We start from the raw sequence: 21,562 nt of genomic DNA, 5'->3' as shown, positions 1-21,562 counted from the left end.
TTTGGGATTGTTGTCGAAGAAAAGTTTTTACAGAAACCTTAGGAACTCATTTCATTTAGCTGAACTGGAAATGTGACCAGGAGGTCTATTCAGACAGTAATTTCTTGTTATCAATTAGTAATATGAGTCGCTTAACTTCAATTTCAGGTAAATCCATCTGTCAGTATGCGATTTTGGTATTAAGGAAAGGTAATAGGATAAATCTGCTTGCTGAGAGAGTCGAATGGATTTACCCGAGTTTGAAGTTAAGCGACACAATAATAGACATGACATGATGTGTCAGTTATCAAAAAAAAAAAATTAAAAGTAAAAAAACTTATTTAAAAACAAGCTTTTATTTATACAAAATAAATACAAATACAAATAATTTATTGAGAAAAGTATAGTACTGTGGTTGCTATTAAAGACTAAGAATTTATAAAGACAAGTGATTTACAAATGCCTGAACTAGGATTCCCTGTGTTTAAATGCGCTAAAAAGAATAAAATAAATTTTTCCTTTAAAAATTTTTACTATCAAGTTTTAACGTCATTACACAATTTATAAGATATAAAAGCTTGTCGCGAGATTTAATTACTCGTATTTCTATAGTATGAATTTTTTTTAAATTTATATCCATCAGATTAAGTTATTTATTTTACTTGTTTATGTACAAAGGTTAATCTCGCGACAAGCTTTTATATCATATAGATTGTGTAATGACGTTAAAACTTGATAGTAAAAACTTAATTACTCGTATTTCTATAGTATGAATTTTTTTTAAAATATCTATCAGATTAAGTTATTTATTTTACTTGTTTATGTACAAAGGTTAATCTCGCGACAAGCTTTTATATCATATAAATTGTGTAATGACGTTAAAACTTGATAGTAAAAAATTTTAAAGGAAAAATTTATTTTATTCTTGTTAGCGCATTTAAATAAAAGCTTTTTTACTTTTAATTTATTTTTTACTTTTTAGTTCTCGCTGGACAGGTTTCTGTCTGTTCATCTCCGTTACTAAGCTGTTCTGAAATCTGTAGGGACATATCTAGAGGGTTGATCAAAGACTTGATTTCGTCGAACAGGAGGCAACTGCATTACGAGTAAGTCTTTGTATTCTTAGGCTCGAAGCTCTTCGCTGCTCGTCAAGCATAAGTGGCCTTAAGTAGGGTAAATATTTGTGTATTGGGTGATTAAATGCGAAGGCCGAAAGCCCGAAGCGTCCAGGATGTCAGTGCTTAATCACAAAATAATAGTATAAGAGTCTAAAAGCGAAGGCCAAAGGCCAAGCTCCGCGTAGGGCCGAAGGCACAAAGCGTCCAGGATGTCAGTGCTTAATCACAAAACAATAGTATAAGTGTCTAAATGCGAAGACCGAATGCCGAGGTCCGCGTAGGGCCGAAGGCCCGAAGTGTCCAGGCTGTCAGTGCTTAAACACAGAACAATAGTATAAGTGTCTTAATGCGAAGGCCCAAGGCCGAGCTCCGCGTAGGGCCGAAGGCCCGAAGCGTCCAGGCTGTCAGTGCGTAAACACAGAAAAATCATGGGCTTCCAGTGCTTAAACACAGCTTCATCATCAGATCAGCTTCATGTCATAATAATATGTTGTCCAATATTGTCACCTTCTATTCATCGGAAACCGGAAAGTGGGTCAAATTTAACTTGCATGATTTGACCCGTACAAACATACATACTTAGTTCTTATACATTTCAAGTTATTTCTTTTCATGGGTGATTTATTATGCTGATTGCTGATAAAGACGAACTGCACGTCAACGAAGAATTATAGGATACCCTTCAGGTACGGAGCCATGATAAGTTTTTTGTCAAAATTCAATTATTTTGATACTAGTTATTATCATTGACTGTACTTTTTCTCCACAGTCAACTAATACTCAACGAGACAATTTTAACAACTCTAATCACAATTACGTTGTTTTATTTTATTACTGAGTTCCTATGGCCACCTCCCGTCTCCATCATCAGATCAGCTCGATGGTACCATAATATTGCATTGTCATCCGACTTACAAATTGATGCAAAATTTCAGCTTCATTGGAAGTTGGGAAGTGGGTCAAATTTAGCTTGTAAGATTTGCCCCGTACAAACATAGTTACATATTGACATAGTTACTTAGGCCCACTTGCACCATTCCACTAACCCGGGATTAACCAGTTAAACCTGGAGTTACCATGGTTACCAGTACAATTTGACACTGAGTAAACGGTTTAACCGCATAACCCCGGGTTAGTGGGATGGTGCAAGTGGGCCTTACATAAGTACATTGCAAGTTAAATAAAAGTTTGTAAAATAACATTTCTGCAACACGGAGCTGACAAATTATATCCATTACAAATTGATATTAATATCTGAATAGACTTCAAGGGCAGTATCCTAGGATGTCATGTAGGTCTGCTATTAAGAGCGCAAAAAGTACTAAAAATAGGAGCAATATAAAGCACATGTGCTGGTGGCCTACCTTTTGCACTTAGTGGAACCAATTTAGGGACTTTACTGATAAAAAAAAGATATAATCTTAAATAATTTATAAATGACAACATAATTTTTTATTAAAATTGGCATTTTCGAAGTAAAAGTCGACATACTGAGATGAGTCATGTAATTTAAATTAAGATAAACAAGATAATAACGTGAGCTTTTAAATAAAACAACACACATTGCTTTAGATGAAAGAGCATTACGCAAATGGCGCCCTTTAAAGTAATGTACACGCTTGTGTCGTACCGCTAAGTAACACGGGCGTCTTTAGAACAGAGTAAAAGAGGCATGTTTTTAAGCTTGCCTTCTAATTTATTTCTTACAGTGATGCCAGTCCTTTTAGTATTTTAAAACCATATTTTAAACATAATTATTTTCATATACATACATATTCCACGAAATTCATTATTATACCTACTCATTCAGGTAGAAGCAATGCTTTCGTCGAATTTAATTATCTAAGCAGCTAGATTTTCCATTTTTGTTTAATATTTATTCATCCTCAAAGTAAAAAAATCAACAACATTTATATTTCAATCTCCTTCAAACTTCCTCCAACCAAAAAGAAAAATAAATCCCCTCTTCTGATAGTAAGTTATACGAGAAATAGTTAAGTGATACTTGCCATTAGATTTCGGTTTTTCCCGTGGCCATCAATCGTATCGCTAGATCATTAATCTGATACGTCATACGGATTCCGTATTGCGGTTTTTGTTCGATATAAGACGTCTTTGTAAACCCGGAGACCAAGTCGAACTTACATTTTGATTCAAAATGATGTCATTTTGTCATCATTCTCCCGTGCGTCTTACTCGCGCCAATACATGCACCTACAAACAAGAACGAGCGAATGATAACAAACTGACATCATTTCGATATCATTTTGACATCAAATGTACGTTTGTATTGGCCTCTCTGCTTGTGTGCTTATCACAAATGCGCTTTACCATATCGATAATCTGAAGGATCATAATAAATAAACATAAGCTTAACAAATGACTGAGATTCTGGTGTGTTCCTGAGGCGCTTGTATCTTTTACTGTAGACATGATATTTACCCCACAATAATATACCATAAGCCTATAAACGACTGACAATATGCCATACGATTAAAAAAAAAATATACCTATAAAAAATTTGTAATATTTTGGCCCAAATGGTCTAATAGTTGTATGATTGTTTATTGCTTTAAGCTATTGTTAATTTATTAGGACGGTTCCTAATTAACATAATATACAATAGGTAAATACCAATTTAATAGCAATATCAGTTTGAAGAGATCGCAAATAGGAATGTAATTTAGAGCGGTACATACGCATTCTAACCATTTTTGATATTTTTTCTAACTAAAATAGTGCAACTCCGTAACATTGATAATTACCAAACACATTTTAATTACTTGAGTGAACACAGTTTGTCAAATAAACATATAAGCATGAAGCCAAAGATTTGCCTTACTATGTACCTATGCATAATAATCCTACATTATTACTTTGATAACCAGTTATAACATGCACTTTATTACACGACAATAAGGTTTATAATTTAATTCCAAAGTATGTTAGGGTTGTTAACTTTATACATTGTGGAGATATGCAGAGTAGTCCGCAGAGAGTGATTCCTACTTGTAAACGCCGCGTTGCTTACAAAAATCTACAAGTACCTTCACTCCGCTGAGCTGACAATAGGGTTATTATGCTAAGAGGTTTTTAAACCGGCCTTGCCTTTTGTTTTGGTGTTTTTGTCAGGATTAAAAGCCCTTACTATAAAATGGGATCACTTTAAGGATGACTCACATTAGACCGGGCCGTGTCCGGGCCGGAGCTTCCGGCGCTTTGTTTTCTATGGAAATCACGTGATCACCTGTCATCTGTCAACGAAAAGTAAGCGCCTAAAGCTCCAGCCCGGACACGGCCCGGTCGGCCCGGTCTAACGTGAGTCATCCTTTATATCGCAACAAATAAAGCATATTTCGATTTACTTTTAAACAGATTGTGTGTATGTATTAGTCTACAAGTTCACTTTGGCACCATTTTCATTTTGCGCGCACCGAAAAGCGCATATATACCATAAAAGATTTTTATATCAGGATAGCGCTGCGGGCTCACAGTCAACGCAACGGTGCTGCAGTGTAAGTGGTGAGTTGATACACGACGCGGAGCTGTTTGTTCTACGCTAACAACCCATCAATTGAGATGCAAACACATGTTGGTTCTCGGCTGTTACGTGAGAAGTGAATTTATTTACAAAAGTACCCTTAACGTATCTACTCGTATATGATTAAATATTACATTTTATCATTATATGAAACATCACATGTAAAAATATATATACATATATATATATATATATATATATATATTTCATTGACAAAAAACAAGTTACAAGGTATGTTGAAGTCCCTGACTTCTGAGCTAGGTAAAGACCTGTGTTAAATGTATAAAAGTCAAAAGTCAAATTTTCCGTTTTTCTATCTAGTTTCCCTTTACTACTAAACTATACTTGTATCTAATATTTATGATAGCATTTGTGAACTTTGAGTATACGATACGATTCATTAAAAAATTAAAACAATTTCACATAGTCTCAGGGATATTTACCTATTGCGTACCTCATATATATGTATGTAGAGCATATACCCAATTATCATTACGTAAACAGATATTGTTTGTATACATACCGTTATTTACGTGAATTAGTTCTGAGAAATTAACTAATTAACCATATTATGTTTGATCATGAACCACTATTATCATTTAAGAATATAATGAATGTAATGCAATATCGGCCTATTTTAATAATATTCGTAGCATTTAAAAATAATCAAATTATTTAGTGATTTTTTGCAAGTACGACCGGATCAAATGATACCGCACGGGATAGAGAACATTTTTTATTGTGTTGTCCAAAGAAGTGACCTTATTTTAATAGTACATTATTGTCGAGGTTCGGAAGCCAGCAACTAGCTTTCCAGCTGAGTCATATATAGTGCTTTTCTCAAAAATGGTGCAAGTAATAGAAATATTTTACAGAAGCAACGTTCTAATTTTCACAGAAAAAGTAAAAACATTAAAAAGATTAGCTTGCCGCCTTTAAAAAAAAGAAGTGTATTTTTCTGCTGAAAATACGCCAACGTATTTGAGACACCTAAATAGTCGCGGTACCAACATTATAATAATAAGTGCTGATCATCTGTTTGGCTGTTTAATGGACCTATGCCTTCATTTGATATGGCCATTTAAAGTTTTAAAAAGTTTGGAACTCGTTAAATAATGGAATTTGTATGCAACATTGCAGTCCCGAAATCGAGACTGCAATGTTTTTAACTTTTTAATTTTTTGAATGACCATAAACTACGCACTTCGCGACCTATTTTTTAACCGGCAACGTCGACTTTGCCGTCCATTTTTGAGAAAAATGTGTTTCACCCCTTATCCACTTATCGCACAATATACCGCAAAGTGTTCCAGCGCGCGTAACGCTGACATGTTCCATTCTAATTTTATTGTCGTCGAAGCGTGGAAAATTGTCGGTCTTCCCGCACCGTAAACTATGTTAGCGCGGGCACAGCCGGCCGTGTCTGTGACGCCGCCCCTGTGATAACAAGCCTTTGTCCCATTACTGGCTAGCTGTAATTGCCGTGGTTTATCAACAGTATGCAATATTTTATAGCTCTGATTTACATACCTACTAAGTATGAATTATTATTTGCATGCCAAGTGGTTCAATCGTGCCAATTTCAAAAATGAAGTAATAAGCACTCAATTACTTGATATTTGCTGTAGAAGAAAAACATCACGAAAAGATCTTCTTACAATGATTCTTCGAAGTTATCTAATTACATGATACCTTCAGTTTCTCCTCTGAGCTGAAAGATCCGATTCCAGTCATTTTCGGAAACTCGAGTAAGACGAGTATAACCTAAGCAGAACCTAAGAGAGTACTTACAGCAATGCGTATTTAATCAAATAGGTACTTAATGATTAGAAAATAACTTATTTATTATTTATCAACCGTTATTAAATTTGTTACTAGCTGTTGGTAAGTAATTGCCTAAAAATTTTCTAATGAAAAGGAAACCATCGGGTCAGCATTTAATAAATCTCCAAATTTATTGCCAAACCTCTTAGATAACAGGAATTTCTATTGTTGAACGCAGATGTACAATTTCAATCTACTATTAAAAACAAAGGGTTAAATTACAGATAAATAATAAATTCCAACGAACGTAAAGGGCCTTCGAAAATTACAAAAGACTTAAAACAACCAACAATCAGATCGCCATTTCGAAATTAGAATCGCAGATTTGAAATTCGGACCTCGTAATTCTAACGGTAGTGTTGTTTGAGGAAAAAGGAAGGGCATTGTTGGAAAGTTCAGCAGGCTGGTAACATTAGTTAATTAAAAGTTGAGAGTGGCGATAAACGCGTTTCTAAGTGTGAAGGGGCCGGCTTAATGACGGTCTTTCCTCTAGGCAGTCATGAACGCAACTTGGTATTGTATTGTGGGGATGAGTTCATCAGAACTTGTTTGAGCGTCGGTTAACCGGTGAGTGCGATAGCAAACATTATTATTCAGATGCGGTCACGATCGAATGGGACTGGGAGGGCCCGATTCGGATTTTGTAATAGATATCTATTAGACATCGCCAAGATACGATAACGATATGTTTAAGATCTAACCTGTCAAATTTGACATTTCCGCTATTCTGGAGATACTTTTGAACGATTTCCACAAGATATTACTTAGAGATCTAATTCACATCTAATAGATATCTAACACGATCTATCGTAAAAGTGACATTGGTAGCCCGAATTGCGTTGCAAAAGAGAACTAGTTGAAATCTAAACTATAACGTATATCTAGAATGGATCTAGTATGAATGAATGAATGAATGAATGATAATTTATTCGAAACACACATACACAACAACACTAAAATAGGCTTAAATCTAGGTAAATTAGTAGGTAAGTAACAATGTTGCGAGGGGTTCCAGAAAAGGATAACACTCAGCATGTGTCGTAGCACATGAGTTGTGTTACGACGCTGATTTTCAGTGTACACATTGACACTTAAAACAAACACAAAACAACACAGAACATAAAAACAAAACCGAAGCAGAATACAACAGAATGTGCAGTTGACCCTGTAATTTATTTATAAAATGGGACATGTTTATTTATAAATATTTGGACAATACATAAATAGTACCTACGTGTCGTCTCTTGTGAATATCTTGAAGTTCGAATACGGCAGGGAATTACAATCTGAAACTGAAATGGAGTAGGTATTGAAAGGACGTGTTGTGAGTACTATCCTTTAATCCTGCTCTCGCCCTCTACACATTGCTACAATTTCTATTAAAGTGAATAAAACTTTGTGCTCATCTTTTTAGAAATTATCATTTAGCCCCTTCTACTGCTGACCGTCATATTATTATAAGAACAAAAGTTCTTATAATGACAATATAAATACTAACTACGTTTTACGGGTTAGGCAGGCACGTAAATGGATCGTTATGACAAGTTAATTGACTGATACACTATATTTTTCTGTACTACTAGTAGTTAAGCATTTCAGAGATATTTCGACATCATTTTTTACTCCCTCTTTTCTACCACTATGTATTTATTTTTATTTTCTTTATTATTATTTTGGTCTCAATTTAGTAACATTTTAATTTCTAAATACTAACCCTTCCCCTTCATTCATAAAACTTACAAACTCTTACATACCTCTGTTAAATTTTGTCTCTTTCTAACAAACAGAAATGTCAAAATGACTGATAGGGACTAACGATTAAAACCGTTTGTCAGATTTGACAGACGTTAATGAATACTTATCAATTAGTAACAAAAAATGTATTTACTTCTTCCTTCATTCTTAAAATCGCCCTGCACTTAATGCCAGAAGATTTTATCTAATATACATTGTAACCTTTCAGGGCTCATTGTGTCGGTGGTCAAGAAGGCTAATTTCCTGTGTATTAGTCTTCCCCCGGATGGCCGGAACCCTCCTATCTCCCAGATAAATGCTTACACAATGGGGAAGCGCTCCAAGATAGGGGGTTTTTAATATAAATTGGTCGCTTCGAAGCTAAAATTGCGGTATTATCTTATACGAGCAACGGCGGCAACGGGCTCTCGGAAACGGCTCTAACGATTTCGATGAAATTTGCTATATGAGGGTTTTCGGGGGTGAAAAATCGATCTAAATAGGTCTTATCTCTGGGAAAACGCGCATTTTCGAGTTTTTATATGTTTCCGAGCAAAGCTCGGTCACCCAGATATTAAATACTTATACATAATCTTTTGAGGGTAAGTGATTTTGTCGTATTATATTGGCATTTGTTTTGATGAGGAGGCAAAAGTTAATTGCAAGATCATTTATATTGCGTTTTTATTTTGTTTCCATTGTTCTTTAATTTTATGTGTGATGTGCAATAAAAAACATTAATATACAGTTTCGTTGAATCGCTTGATATACCCGAACATTTAAATTAAAAAGTAAAAGCATCATAAAATATGTAGGTAACGGAACACGATATACATCAGAATAATTTTCTGAAAAACATTTCCCTGCTATAAAGATAAATTATTAATTGAGTTATAAGAATATACATGCATACGGCTTAATTAATGGATTGCGTAGCCTGAATAAAGTTTATAAATTTTACGGAGCTGCAATTTTCTGATCACAGCTGACTCGTTCAATCCATTACAAAGTTTATAAATTGATTGAATGACTAAGAAAATCACGAAATATGTACTAACGAATAATTTAGGAGAATGATGAGAAATCTTTCCGAATTATGAGACGAACACATAATTACATAATCTGCTCCTGAAAATTTACTGTGCAACGATAGGTAAACCCCACAGGAAAAAAACCTGTGGCTAAAAATTATAATATATACGATCAGATCTAATTGGAAAACAAGAGGTGCATTCCATAAGGTGATGAACTTCATAATTTCGAATGCGAGCTCGCGGAATGTATCCCATCGAATGTCCGTTCGCTCGAGCATTACTGAATCGAATATTCGATTCAAATACTCGTACTTGTAGTCGAAATAATGTACAATCCACCCGACGTAATTACGGAATATCTAGTTTCAATTAGTGGTGTATAATGTTCCGTGATTCGACGAAACTAGCAGGACTGACTACCGGTATTATATTTTAGAAGTTATTTGAAATACCTAGTTAGTTAAAAGAGAACACAAAGGGAATATTATATTAGTTACCCGAGGACTTACTTCGTTAAGTCTTCGTAGGCGTATATTTGGCATTTATAGTAATAGTACGTAAGTACGCAATGGTACAATGCCATTTATTGTAATTGGATTGGTAGTACTCGATACTCGTGTTTGCAGCTGATGTCAAAGCCAGCGTACACAGTGAGTGATGCATGCCGCGTTCGAAAACCGCTTCAATTTGCGCTCAACAAATAACTGGTATGGAACAGCGACGGATTAGATATTATTGTGTTTATGGCAAAGTAGGTACCTGATTAATTTATATTGTATTAAAAACAGCAAGGAATGAATAGGAAAAATAAATTGATGCTGATATATTTTTAAGACGGTGCCAGCCAGTAGATATCACAATAAAGTTATATATTACCAATGCTTATATTTTTTGAAAACGGTTCCAATCCATTAAATAACGCAAATTGAGCGGGGTAGCTTTTCGTAAAGGAAAATGGGTAAAGGAAATAAATAATAAGCCTTCAAATACTCAGTAATCACACAAATATACGAATATAATACTAGATAGGTAATATTTTAAACCGTCATCATGTGTCGAGATTACAGAAATATTTGCAACAAAATTATTCGCAGTAGGTACTGCCAAAGTTATGATTATACCTTCAGGTACAATGGGCACCTTTATAACCCATTTGGATAATATATTTCAGTTCCTTTGGCCATTGTACTCGAAAAATTACACCATTGTCCGGGCTTAGGAACAATAAAAATATAATTTTCACGTGCAAAAAGTGCGCGTTGCGGTTTTGCTTTTGTGATATAATAGAGAGTTGAAAGTTTTGTGAAAGAATTTTCTCGCTAAATCTGTTTCTGTAAAGCTTTTGTATTTGTTGCGTTTTTATTTACGATCAGACGTTTGTTTTGTCCATATCCTTCTATTTAAGTATTATGGGTTGTAGTTTATAAACTAAATATCAAATACAAGTTGTAGAAGGGTCGAAAATGCCCTGAATGCTTCCGAGAAAGTAGGGAACGGCCGTTATTTTGTTTGTTTTACTCTATTTAGCGCGGTCACTGAGCGTGCCCCGGATAACTTATAATATAAGTACTGTAAATATATACGAATAATTATATTTATAAAGGAGAAATAACAGTATTAATTATAAAAATTCACCTATAAATTCGAATAAAAATGATATTTATTAACTATGAGCAATGTGTATAATTTTAAACTTGATACCTATTGAATTAATACATTATTATATACGAAAATATTTAAACTAAGTAAAAGTTCACTACAGATTTAAATTTATTGTAGGTATTATAATAAATACTTAAGCCATTGCAGCTGATAAAGCTTTTTCTATCATGGTTTCTTGTATCCAAGTATAGTGCTAATGCTTGGTCTGCAGTAAATTAGGAAAACAAATGAACCGCTAGGAAACCAAGTGGGACCCAATTAGGTAATGAGAAGAACAATCAAGTTGGTCGGAAAGTGCTGCCGCGATGTTTATCGAGGGTTCTTATTATCGCGACTAGGGGCCCGATTCGGATTTTGTAATAGACATCTATTAGATATCTTTTAGACATCGCCAAGATACGATAACGATATTTTAAGATCTAACCTGTCAAATTTGACATTTCCGCGATTCTGGAGATACTCTTGGACGATTTCCACAAGATATTACTTAGAGATCTAATTTACATCTAATAGATATCTAACATGATCTATCGTAAAAGTGACATTGGTTGCCCGAATTGCGCTGCAAAAGAGAACTAGTTGAAATCTAAACTATAACGTATCTAGAATGGATCTCGTACGTGTCGTCTCTTGTGAATATCTTGAAGTTCCAATACGGCAGTAGTGCCCTGTTTATCAAAAGCTTGTAACTTGTAATACAAGTGGAAGTCCCTTTCTAACAAAAGCTGTCAAAAAGGGACTTCCACTAGTATTACAAGTTACAAGCTTTTGATAAACAGGGCATAGAACGAGAGAATATTTACGAGTTGCGATATAAAAAGCGAAATACTGATTCCAGTCACGGTTTGGGTCACGTTATTGGTGATAATAATTGACCTTGCCTTGACAGCGTGTTTCATAGAATATTTACGACCGCTCGCGTTGCTATTTCATTGGTTTTCTCAATGCTCGGTTTTGGTGATGTGTGTGATCTGTGGTTATAGTTCGTCGAGTAAATAATCTTGTGGTTTTATTTCTTGATCTACAAAATTAATAAGTATTATTTCATTTGATACTCTGTAAGTTACTGTTAAGACGAAACAGGAGCTGAGATTTAAATATTTTAGGTAAAAATACCCGTCTCGCTAACGGAAGCGGCTCCGAAAACTAGTGCGATAAGGACAAGGCGAAAAATCCTGCGTAAAATTCTCAAAAATCGAGGTTCCGTACTCGACTGTTTCCTCCTCCAAAACTTTGCCAATCTTAACCAAATTTGGAAATCTAAATGATTATAAAATTATCTGTGTCGGACCGTTTTGCTTTTTTGGCTAATTGATATCAGTTTTGAATACCACGCCTCTCATTGCGGCATAGTCAATTAAGCCATTTTGACCATTTTTGAAGGGCTCTAGCGCCTTAAAAAACAAAAATATCAAAAAAAGCAAAACGGTTTGACACAGATATTGACAATATTAATCTGTGTTGAAAAAAATCATTGCTCTAGCTTCAAAACCCACGGAGGAAACAGTCGAGTACGTTTGTATGGAGAAATGACCACTCCTGTTGGCTCTTAAGGTGTTATATAGATAAACAACCATACGTTGTCGAAAGGGACACAATCAAAGTATAGTAATTATACTTTGGTATGACATAACGTCAGGTGATAAGCAAAAGTCACTAATTACTATAAAATATTTAAACAAAAATCAACCTTCTTTTCGTACTAATATGGTTCACTATGGCTATGAACTTGTGGTGGTACTTAGTGACTTTTGCTTGTCACCTGACGATAATTATTATGCCATTACGCACCAGATTATTAAGTCCTGTCTCACATATTTTTGTTCCTTTGTCCCTTCATTTATTTTTGACCTTGATTATGATTTTACTATTCTGTAGATATATGTAATTATAAAAAATCTAAGTATTTAATGGTAAATGACAACCGATTTTTATATTATGAAGCTAAGTCACGCACATATAAATAGGTACATTCGATTTACCTTCCATATTTTTATATTTCTCTATTTTTATATATTTTTTTTATACTTGTGCTCATCTTCATTGTGAGTAAATTGATGGCAGTTTCATCATAAGCTTTAATGCCAGACTTTATTTCTGTCATGGCTGAGTGCCAAAAGTGTCCAAAGTTTACATGCCTCACTTGAATAGGTAATTAAATGGGAATCTATATTCATATTAAGGCATATCGTAAATTAACCATGGGGATTTCTGTTCAACATTTTTTATTTATTTTCACCTTCAATTTACGGGCACTTTCTGCCGTATTCGAACTTCAAGATATTCACAAGAGACGACACGTACTAGATCCATTTTAGAGACGTTATAGTTTAGATTTCAACTAGTTCTCTTTTGCAGCGCAATTCGGGCAACCAATGTCACTTTTACGTTAGATAGAGTTAGATATCTTTTAGATGTGAATTTGATCTCTAAGCCATATCTTGTGCAAATCGTTCAAGAGTGTCTCCTGAATCGCGCAAATGTCAAATTTGACAGGTTAGATCTTAAACATATCGTTATCGTATCTTGGCGATGTCTAAAAGATATCTAACAGATGTCTATTTCAAAATCCGAATCGGGCCCATTATCTTGGCCAGCCAACTCAGAACACTCTTTTGTAGCTAACTCTGTTCCGTTTCATGAAGCTACTTGATCCCTAGGGCGCACCGTGCACTTTCCCGTCTTATTTAACAACCGAATATCGCAAAATATTTTGTGAATTATGAAAAATACTCGGGCAGTGATCTTATTCCATTGGATTATACCTCGTGTGTTTGTACTCTCTATTTTATAAACTTAAAAACTAGCTTAATCTAAAAATAAATTATACCAATCTTAAAATAAAATACTATTAAATATCCCCCTGCGGCATGGTGCCGTAGATAAATGCTGGCAGCATTGCCTACTTAATTAGATTACTTTTCATAACCTTATATTTTTCAAAGCGAAAATCTGTAGTAACGAAAGTTTTACTTTTTAATGAAAGCAAAATATGCGAGAGGTTGGATCCTACTGGGGTATTTTTTATATAAAATTAAGGACATCTGTAATTGAAAAAGCACAAGTATGTACCTAATATACCTCGGTTTTTTAGCATTAGAAAAATGGTAAACATACTTGACGTGCCTTTTTATTGAAATACGCGAGGTATACCGACATACCTACACGTGCCTGGAAAAACGTTAAGGTGATTAATGTTAGTTATACAGAACTGTTCCACTCAAACCGCAAATTACCGAAATTTAGTTGGCTACATCTCACGCTTAATATAGACTTCGAACAACTAATTATGAAAGTTGCATTGTTGGCGCCGAAAGTTTGTTGTTCGCAGTTTTCAATCGCAACCGGTAACCATGAACGTGCAGGTAATTTGGTGAAGAGCGTGGAAAACAAAGTAGGACAGATGGAATTAAAACATCACTTTAACACGCGTTGGCAACAATTGTTTAGTTTAGTTTATTTATCTCTCAATACAATGTTCATAGTTAATGTAAAGAATACAGAAGCAATTACTTATCGTATAGCGATGGTATAGCGATCGTTAGATACAAAACAAATAATTATATTAGAATTTATATCATATTATAGTCTAGGAGTAGTTATATACAATACATACATATAAATCTATCACAAAATATTCAAATAGCAATACAATGTCAAAATTTATAATATAATGAAAAATAAAAACAAGTGTAATATGGTACTACAGAGTACCAATCAATAAATAATTTGAAAATTTTAAACAATGTCAAGTTACATACAAAAAAAAGAAAATATACATGTCAACTGAAAAATAAGAATAATAATTGTAATAAAACAACTTAAAAATATAAATAAATAACAAAATAACAATTTACATTAGGTAAATGTAATTGGTCAATGTCAGTTTAGTTTGAGAGATATTCCTTTACTGAGTATAGGGATTTCTTTAGTAAAAAGGGTTTTAGTTTGCGTCTGAACGTCATATCACTTGCCTCATTTTTTATGTCATTTGGTAGGTGCTCGTAGAAAGTGGGACCAATACACGTGGGTTTCTTGCATGCAATACTGTGCGGCGCGGAACAGTCCGAAGTTTTCCCGTGCTCCGGAGGCATTTGCCCACAACTTCCACTCGCTTAAATTGAGACAGGTTTGTACGCGTGAACATAATGACCTTGAAGATGTACTGCGAATAGTGGGTCATAATCTGATGTTCAGCAAACAACGCTTTACAGGACTGTCTCTGTTTTAGACCGAGTATAGTTCTCAGCGCCCTTTTTTGCATGAGCAACACTCTGTCCGCGTCGGTCGAGTTACCCCACAAGATCACGCCGTATACCATAAGCGAGTGGAAGTATGCATAGTATGCCTGCCTTAGCGCAGCACTTGAAACTAATGGCTTCACCTTGAGCAGTGCAAAGATCGCGCCACCCAGGGCTATGGTGGTTATGATTTTAGCAGTCTATGTATAGGCGTGGCACTCCACAATACTTCAAAGGCAAGTTGGGAAACTTTGGCTTTCAGTTTCATCATGAGGTGTAGGAAATGTTTAACTGTCTTAAAACATATTAGGAGGTTAACACACTAGCACCGCATGGGGACTCCGCATCAGCGTGATCGTTCATTCATTCATTCATTATTTATTCATTAACAACATTAATTGTGTATTATAAATGTGAAAGCAACTCTGCCTACTTGTCTCTCTGTTCTTCTCTCTAATCACTGCTTAAGATAAGTTTCGGTTAAAAAATTATTTTAATAAGACAATTTTCGCATGTTTTAGCAAACGTAGGTACGAGTATAATATATGTAAAAAATCTCGATCATTAAACCATCGGTTCTCGCGAATTTCAAATTGGGTGAAAACCCTAGAGTAAAATTAAATGAATTCTCGGCATAATCTTGCGACCAAGAACGTATTTAACGTCACGTTCAAGACGTAGCTACTACAGTACGGTTACCATCAGTTTGTCAAATTGTCACTGACATAAACGCCGTCGAGAACGTAATTTACTTTCTATACATCCCGTTTGCACTAATATGCAAGTGCGAGCGAGATGTATATGAAGTAAATTACGTTCTCGACGGCGTTTATGTCAGTGACAAACTGATGGTAACCGTACTGTACATGATTAAGTCTTAATTATTTAGTTTAAATTATTATCATAGTTAGCAATATAATTTTTTAACAAAAAACAACACAAAACTCTCTCTAAATAGCCTCTCAAATATCAGATACCTGATGCTATAAACGCCATCCACCATTTTTTTACAAAAATGGCCGCGAATTTTTCCGAAATATATTCCTTTTTTTCCGCAAGCTATTACAAATAATGTATTGTTATTAAATATGTTTTGCACGTCAACCCACCCAAGTTATACATTTCGAAAAAAGGTGATATTCCGGTGGCGATTGCAGTAGCGTTACTGCTTGCATTGCCCGTTTACCGCTGCTGCAACGCTTCAGCAGCAGTGCTGCAACGCTTCAGCAGCACTGCTGCAACGCTTCAGCAGTACTGCTGCAACAGTAGGTAACGTTACTGCGGTCACAATTCGATTGTCATCTAAAGAATTGAGATTGACTGCCGTATTCGAACTTCAAGATATTCACAAGAGACGACACGTACTAGATCCATTCTAGATACGTTATAGTTTAGATTTCAACTAGTTCTCTTTTGCAGCGCAATTCCGGCAACCAATGTCACTTTTACGATAGATCGTGTTAGATATCTATTAGATGTGAATTAGATCTCTAAGTAATATCTTGTGGAAATCGTTCAAGAGTATCTCCAGAATCGCGGAAATGTCAAATTTGACAGGTTAGATCTTAAACATATCGTTATCGTATCTTGGCGATGTCTAAAAGATATCTATGTCTGAGATAGATTAATAAGAAATCCATAAATAAGAATAATAATTAATAACAACAAAACAGAGATAGAAGCCATTACCGTGGCACACCAGTATCACATAAGTAAATACTGAATATTTAAAATCAATTTTTACTGTGTAAATTAAAATATATAACAACTACCATAATAAATACCTAAATATATTGTAAAATATATATTAAATATATACTATTTTCCCCCATTAACATTTTTTAGATTGTTTAAATATCAGTGTTTGTGCAAATAAATAATTACGTCATAAAAGTTGTTTAATAACAAAACAATAATATAAAATAATAATAATATATAATATACTCACATTGTAAAACCCAAGAACCAAGTGAAATAAAGATATAAATATTTAATATTATAAAATAAAAATTAAAATTCCAACAATACATTAATAATATTATATAGGCTCACCTCAAAACTTCTCCCTGAAGTCTTCAAATTCAAAAGTTTCTAACTCCAAACTTTATCTTACACCATTAGGTAAGACACTTATAAGTTTTAACTAACTTTAATAACATTATTAAACGACTTACATCACCAGTCTCAGTATATTATATATATTACACCAGATTTAAACAATTTCGAGCTACGAACTTTTACTCTCTCAGTTTCGTAGACCCTCTACGACCGCCTCGCGTAGACGCCGGCTACGAACTGACGCTACGTACCGACTACGCCACGCGCGTGCCTGTGTACCTAATGACAATTTTTGATCTAAGTGCTGATCTGGGGCTCAATTCGACTAATTTTAATGACAGCAGGTGATATTTCACTAAAACTAGTGTGTTCGCAATTTTGCAACATGACACGTTTTCACTTCATCAAAAAAATAATTAAAAAAGCGGCCAAGTGCGAGACGGACTCGCCCATGAAGGGTTCCTGTTTAGTTGATTTATGACGTATTAAAAAAAAACTACTTACTAGATCTATTTCTATCTAGACCAATTTTTGGTGGAAGTTTGCATGGTAATGTACATCATATATTTTTTTTAGTTTTATCATTCTCTTATTTTATAAGTTACAGGGGGCGGGGCGGGGGACACACATTTTACCACTTTGGAAGTGTCTCTCGCGCAAACTATTCAGTTTAGAAAAAAATGATATTAGAAACCTCAATATCATTTTTGAAGACCTATCTATAGATACTCCACACGTATGGGTTTGATGAAAAAATTTTTTTGAGTTTCAGTTCTAAGTATGTCCCCATATTTATTGTTTTTTTTTTCTATTTTTGTACGAAAATCTTAATGTGGTTCACAGAATTCATCTACTTCCCAAGTTTCAACAGTATAGTTCTTATAGTTTCGGAAAAAAGTGGCTGTGACATACGGACGGACAGACAGACAGATAGACAGACAGATATGACGAATCCATAAGGGTTCCGTTTTTTGCCATTTGGCTACGGAACCCTAAACATGAATGTAAATGAAGATGCTCGTTATGTGCAAAGAAAATATTGTGACATTAAAAAAAAAATATACATTCATAACTAAACTAGCACCAATAAAACTATATCTTGGACCCCTTACTGGAAATTGAATTGTAAAGTGTTCGTTTCTGAATGCGACTGCTCTAATGATTCGTTCCGTACGCGTATTACGGCTACTGTCACAGCCAAAGTGATAAACGGCTACATATTTTACAACCCCGCCCTCGTCATATTCAGCCTCAACCTCTCGTAACCTCCAGTGACATTTTTACTATTGGTTCAAATTACCACCATGGGACTAAGGAATAAGGTTCTTATTGTAATAGCTTAGAGATATTAGATAAGAGTTTTTGAAAGTGGTCAGTGCTAATGTTAATGTAATAAGCACGTTGCATAATGACTTCTCATTAGCCACGATGTTGGCACGCTTCATAACATGGAATTGTCGAAGTATTGAAATAATTTAATTTTGCCGTGAGTGTTACGCATTACCATAATAATCATGAATTCATAAAGTAACGTTTTTGATTGAAGAAATGTCACTTTTGACGTTGACAGCGGTATCGTATAACTGTGACATCTTAAAAGTAGTGATGTACCGACTATTGATTTGGCCGACTAGCCGACTAGCCGACCAATCGGTGCTCGTATGGCCGATTAAGCGGCCGACTAGTCGGCTAGTCGGCCAGATCATTAGTTTGGTCTAAGTTCGATTCAAATGCACTAAAAAACAATCGTTTTACTCTTTTGTTGCGCTATTTATCATATAGTAAGGCTAAAAAATGTAATATAAAAATCCTAAGGTTATATTTCATACGGCGACCGCACAATCGGACATAAAAAAGCGACCACAAGGTCAATAATTTCGAACAAAAGTTTTCGTAAACATCCTAAATAAAAATTTGGGTAAAATAGGTAAAAAGCTTATGAAAATATATGCTGTTTATTTCTTTTTGCCCTGTTTTTCTGTCACTTATAAAGTGCCGACTAATCGGTTATTTTTGCCGACTAGTCGCCGACTAATCGCCGACTACAAATGAGGCCGAATAGTCGGCTTTCCCGACTAGTCGGCGACTAGTCGGTACATCCCTACTTAAACGTAAGCATTGTTAGAATTGGACCGAAAGTCGTGACTTACGAGTATTAATAAACTAAGTACAGTCACCATCAGATATATCGGAGCGGCCAAGGTATTCACAATATCTGAACAAGCACTTTAAAGCCTTGACAATAAAGGCGTGCTCAGATATTTGTGAGCACCTTGGCCGCTCCGATATATCTGAGAGCGACGGTACATTGAGTCAGAGATACTCGTTCGTGTAATGGGCTTTTAGCGAATAAAGGCAATTGCTCTTACATTATTACGTTATTAAATTAGTATTCGCGTGTTTATGTCATAACAGAATTTATCAAAGATAGCGAGATGTAAGTACCTACTGGAATTATGTTTAGAAAAGCAACAACGGTTGCACTGCGGGAGTGCCGATAGAAGTGAAAACTCACCTCACTATGTTACCGATGCCCGGTAACACGATACATACGTTTAGCGGAGGTATTCTATTTATTTATTATATATTATTATCATTCTCAAATATGATCACACTTTTTCATTGACATGTTTATTTAGATACTGCCATGACAACGTCAAATTATTTGAACATAGGTCTGCAACATAAATGTCAAATATCATTGAGTTTTTCTTTATTGGTTTAAATGCCATTTAAATTATGAGTGGCCACCTTACGGGGCTTACGGTCACGTGATCGCCTTACGCCCCTTACGGTCACATGATCGCCTTACTCTGTCTCGAGTTTATAATTTTTTCCCGACCTCAAAAAGTGCCCAGGGCCGCTAAATAAGTTTTCACTTCAATAAACGCAAAAGATGCGCTCAAATCATCACCCAATTAAATATCAAATTAATAACAGATGTTTATAATCCGAATTCCGCTCCTGTACTTTTGCCAGGTGCGCAATTTTGACTTGACAAAGTAATAGAAGGGAGACATGTGGCGCTACTTTTGTTGATGGCATTGCGACACAACAAGAGAAGTAATATGTTATCCTTAAGGCACTCGCAGACAGGCACGACACCCGTCTGTCACGGGACCGAATTCTGCCCCAGTTTGTCTTTACAAACAACATAATATTATAGCATTATAGTTAGCCCATTTAATAATAAGTTTTTTAGTGCCCTTGCTATCGCACTAATTTATATTGAATGTTACGCGGAGTTAGATATGAGTATTTATAATGAAATATTATTTACAGCGAATATACAGTGTGTGGCCTATAACGCGGGCGAAAAATTAAAACGTAGATTCTACTCCTCAAACTAGACAATGTTTGTTCAGCGACTTTTAAAAATAACTTGTGGTTTGTATTTTAAAACACTTTAAAATTTAATCGAACACGCAATGTATTACGAAATTGATTATGCCTGTACGGTGACAAGACTGACGGGCAATGTCAATTAGACGGAATTTTAAGTACATTGAAAATATTATTTAGTTTGATAAAGGGACATTCTATTTCCGACTGATTTTGTCATTACCGATTCTCTCGGTAATCATTTCCTGAAACCAAGATACATTAAATTTGCATACAGTATCCGGCTTCACCTCTGGTACGACGCGAAAGATTCTATTCGTCATGCGCAAATGAATATGGATGTGGAATCGCTTGCGGCTCCTTCTCATCTTACGCAATATTTACAATGTGCAAGAGAAAGACGTAAAATCGCTCAGTGGCTGTTTAGCACAGAATACGGACTTTGGCCGTCCTACATTTATTTGAATAATGGAATAATAACAGCCCTAATGGCATATAATTTTATTTTGATGCTCTTGCCAACGGAAACGTGTGACTGATCGACTGTACGGTTTACAAATTAGTATTCAGAGGCTTAAAACTTTATCAGAGCAGGCTGTATTGACAAGACGGATCGTTTTGCTTCACGTTTTATACAAAAATATCTGGGTGACCGAGCTTCGCTCGGAAAACATATAAAAACTCGAAAATGCGCGTTTTCCCAAAGATAAGACCTAGCTAGATCGATTTTTCGCCCCCGAAAACAAATTTCATCGAAATCGTTAGAGCCGTTTCCGAGATCCCCGAAATATATATATATATACATATATATATATATATATACATATATATATATATATATATATATATATATAAATTAATTAATAAATAAACAAGAATTGCTCGTTTAAAGGTATTAAATTAGATATGTAATGGTTTATTCAAAATCTATCGCTGTTTATATTTAATCGAAAACTATCTGAATTTCATAGATCATTAAAAGTATCTAATGCTATTAGCCTATTACACCCTGTTAAACCGTGTTCAGAA

General features: G+C 34.8%; 2 protein-coding genes across 3 annotated transcripts in view; both read right to left on the bottom strand.

The window, feature by feature from the left end:
* Positions 1 to 17,239, bottom strand: part of LOC134651364 (octopamine receptor) — a 45,754-nt gene extending 28,515 nt beyond the window's left edge. For both annotated transcript variants that reach the window (XM_063506446.1, XM_063506445.1), the window contains exon 1: positions 17,186 to 17,239. The gene's annotated coding sequence lies outside the window, so the exon portion shown is untranslated. The remainder of the gene's footprint in view (positions 1 to 17,185) is intronic.
* Positions 1 to 21,562, bottom strand: part of LOC134651698 (uncharacterized) — a 409,485-nt gene that overhangs the window by 233,374 nt on the left and 154,549 nt on the right. The window lies entirely within an intron of this gene.

This window comes from Cydia amplana, chromosome 10, assembly GCF_948474715.1.
Source record: "Cydia amplana chromosome 10, ilCydAmpl1.1, whole genome shotgun sequence".
NCBI classification, from domain to species: Eukaryota; Metazoa; Arthropoda; class Insecta; order Lepidoptera; family Tortricidae; genus Cydia; species Cydia amplana.
This window is presented reverse-complemented; position numbering and strand designations above follow the sequence as displayed.